The 3,872-nt window shown below is 42.6% G+C and overlaps 1 long non-coding RNA gene across 1 annotated transcript; it reads left to right on the top strand.

The window, feature by feature from the left end:
• The first annotated feature begins 3,384 nt into the window (after positions 1 to 3,384).
• Positions 3,385 to 3,653, top strand: LOC9644586. The gene is made up of 3 exons (XR_002994159.1): positions 3,385 to 3,402; positions 3,452 to 3,545; positions 3,614 to 3,653. It is a non-coding gene; the product is annotated as an uncharacterized LOC9644586 (long non-coding RNA).
• The last annotated feature ends 219 nt before the right edge of the window (positions 3,654 to 3,872 follow it).

Genomic DNA, 3,872 nt, shown 5'->3' with positions numbered 1-3,872 from the left:
ATGTTCTCCCTGGTTGGCAGAAAGAATTCCTGAAACCTGTATGCATGCACGGTGTCTAGGAAGCAGAGCAAGAGTTTGCCCAGGTACCCCCTGCTGCCAGCTTTGGCTTGAGGTATGAAAGCGTCAAGCCATTCGTGCGGCTGCTTGTTTGCTTGGACCTGGAGGTGCAGCCACGCGAAGAAGAGCACGCAGAGTTGCTTGCTCACATCAAACAGGAGAAGGGCATCCAGAAGACAAGTTCACGCTGAGAAAGTACAGGGAACTCTAGACATGAGTGACACAAGATCTGCACAGACGGCTGGTTAGGAATGAAAAGGAAAAGAGACAAGCCATACATGTAATTCCTTCTGCCAAATACATCACTTCAGTGGCTGGCATCCGAATGAGCTGCAACCAAGAAATAAATGCTCTTTTACCGCTTTGCCACAAGAAATCTTGATAACTCACCACTTCAAGCTTGTGTGTAATGTAGTAGCAAAGGAGCACAAAAGACAATACTGTTGGGCCACTGTAACTTTGCTGGTTGGAGCAACCTCACTGCCGCGTGAAATAGTCAGCAGTGATGAAGAGGTGCAAGAAAACCTCCAGGACTGGAACCCAGAGTCCAGATCTTCCACTTGACACACTCAACTCATCCATATTGTAGAACCACCAGCCCAAAGAGCTGGAATGCCCCTGCAGCCACTCTCAGCAATCATATTTTCTTATTATATTTTTAAATATTATTAAAATAAAATTATAATATTGTGAATGCATGGAATAAGAATACAGGAAATGTGCATATCAATTATCCCCCTAGCTTATATACAGGAGTGAGTAATTTGGATTAAAACCAATCCAATACCTACCAAAATTCCATTATGCTAATATTAGTATACAATATCATAACCTCAGATCCCTTAGAAGATTGTCAGAGTTCTTTCATAGATGGGTTGGGATCTAGAAAAACATCAAGAAGAGGCATCGATGAATTTGTAGGTGGTGCCAATTGTTCTTAATCCCTTTGTACAAAGTGTATATGCACAATTTCTAGAGGATTGGCCTACTGGATGTTATACTGAACCTCATAAACTTGCAGTCAAATTTGCCAGAACACTTGATATGGACTTTTCCACTGAGCAAGGAGCATCTACTATAAGATGGGGAAAATAGGCTTACACTAAATCATCCACTTTGTACTTTGCAGATGAATAATAATGGGAGTTATAGTGTTGTTATTGTCCCATTTATATGCAACCCAGATGTTCAACAAACTCTACTCGGACAAATGGAAGAATGCTCATCAAATACTGATCTCATGATTTAGCATCAGCAGTCTGCAGCAATCACAAAGATAAACCTAACCCCTTTGGCAGTATTGGATCATGACTATATAGAAGTTTATATAGTGAAGCACTAATAGAACTCTACACTTCTGTGATATATGTATACCAAAGAGACAACAAATAACCTTCCCAATCCAAATGCTGAAAGTTCACGTATTTCACAATCATCCATTTGAATGTCCGAAAGAGCTATTCCACTAAATAGTTTGAATGTGAATGATAAGCACTCATGAAAGTGTAGCACATCCCCAACTGATACGTCAAAATGTGAAATGCCTTAATCATAAATGTGGGATCATTATCCAAAAGAATCTACTACAGACATAAATGTTAAAACACCACTCAATTGAGGAAGAAGTATTCAACAATAATTGCTGACACACTAGCAAAAGCACCGACTTCCACTTAGTGAGTTAAGTAGTCATAAACAATAATGATATACTCATTGCTAGCAGTCAATCATGGAAAAGGTCCCATCAAATCAAATGCCACCAACTCAAACAAACAAGAAACTATAATTGACTCAAATTGTCCTTCTGTAGTACAAAGAGAAGTATTATGAGCTTGGCACCAAATGCAGCTACACACATACCAGATAACCCCACGTTGCATCTCTGACTAATAAAAAAATCTATGCAACTTCAAGGTCACACAACAATGTCCCATATACCCACCTAGAATAGGAGAATTATTGTAAGTATAAAGAAAGTATGGAATAAAGATTGAAGGCACCACCAATTATAAATGATCATCAAGATCTATTCTCAGAAAATAAAGAAGACTGTCCTCAAGGTGATATTAAAAATGTAAATGCCAAAAAAGCAAGTCATCAACAAATGATATAAAATTCTTAAACCCATCGTGAAGCCTTCGAATACATAGTTTAATCTTTTGAGCTTAACAAACCTCATCAAAAGAAAGTAAATCCTACTCTACATCTGTTTTACACCAAAACTTTGGTGATCAACACTTTGGCACGACTCAGCAAACTTTTGTCAAGAATGCAACATTTGTCAATGAACCAAGTACACACCAAAGAAACAAACTCAAGAGCTTCATCCAATAACACCACTAGAACCATTTCAATGATAGGACTAACTTTCAATTTCTACGGTGTCATCGAGTGGGTCTTCTGCGATGGACTCGACGAACAATACGGGGAAGTGAAGATGGTTTGCAGGCCCGTGGAACTGCTGACTATGGAAGAAGAGAGCAAGATTGAGACGGCACAGATTTGCAGCTTCAAGCTCAACAGGTGCAGGTGGTTCCCTTGTAGCGTTCTGAATTCGGAGAAGTGCCACTGCATGACTCCAAGTGAGTGGCATACACAGGAGAATCGGCTGAAGGGAAAGCTGCCGGCATTCATAGAGCTTCTCAACAACGACGACAGGCTAGTGTTTGGGGGGAAACATCTGCATCGGAGTAACCTCACGTTCGAAGCGGGATACGTGCTCCAAATCGACTCGTTTCTGGTCGTGGTGCGTACGCAGCAAGGCGCTGGAACGAGTTGCAAGCAATCGGTGACTGTTGCAGACCCCCCCCCCCCCCCCGGATGAAGGCCGAAGTGCATTTCTCGTCGAAAGATCGTGAGGAGACGAAGATGCAATGGTGCTACTACGCGGAGGTTGAAGCCATAAACGATATCAAGGGGATCTATGCATTCGCTTCGGGCACAATCTTTCCAGATCTTTGCAAGGCTGGGAAGTACAAGGTGGAGTTCTCGATTGATGGGCATCCGGACCTTAAGCCAGCAGTTTGGGAGGTGAATATCAAATCCTTGGGGTCCGTTTCCAGATGGCATATTGATACCGAGGCATGCACCGGGATTACGTACGTAAGCTTATCTTTTATTGCTATTAACTACTATCTATGTTCTAAATTCTACAGCTTGGAGGAGCTAGTAACGCAGAACTTTACTGTTCAGGGATTTGACACCTACGACAATCTGGTGCCATTCTCACAGCCTTGTTCGAATGTGTGCATGGTTCTCGAGGCATTGGAGAGCACGAGGCTTAGTACAGTTTCGCTTGGACGTGAGAGCATGAGCTTTCCCCAAAAGGACAAAATGAATGTCGGAGTAAGTCTCAAACCTCTTTTTGGATTTGCTTATAATGTCTGCTCCACAGAACTTCATAGTTCGGGGCTGCATACTGCCGGCTCACGACGCTCGTCTATGCTTCTACGTTGGAAACCAGAAGCTTGGACACTGGAGATGTCAAGGTTATCAGCTGTCATCTTGATAGCTTCGGTTGTTTCTACCTCAATGATGATTTGTTTTTCTTCCGCAGTTTATCCTGGCAAGCTTGCACGACTGGAGCTTGTGAATAGCTCTCTCGAGCTCCCTCCTTCTGGATCGATGTTTTGCGTCAAGCAACCACTGGATCCAGACTGTTACTTCCCGTGCATGGTGTTCAAGGTAGGCACTGTTCTTGTCATTGCACCATATTAATGTAGATTCTAAAGCTGCAGGGATTCGACGAATGGGGAAACTCCGTTAGGCAGGGAACTCGGATGCTATCTGGCGTACACCTCTCACAGCAAGAAGTC

This window comes from Selaginella moellendorffii, unplaced genomic scaffold (genome assembly GCF_000143415.4).
Source record: "Selaginella moellendorffii unplaced genomic scaffold, v1.0 SELMOscaffold_62, whole genome shotgun sequence".
Taxonomy (NCBI): Eukaryota; Viridiplantae; Streptophyta; class Lycopodiopsida; order Selaginellales; family Selaginellaceae; genus Selaginella; species Selaginella moellendorffii.
The sequence above is the reverse complement of the archived record's forward strand: the minus strand, read 5'-3'. Positions and strand labels throughout refer to the sequence as shown.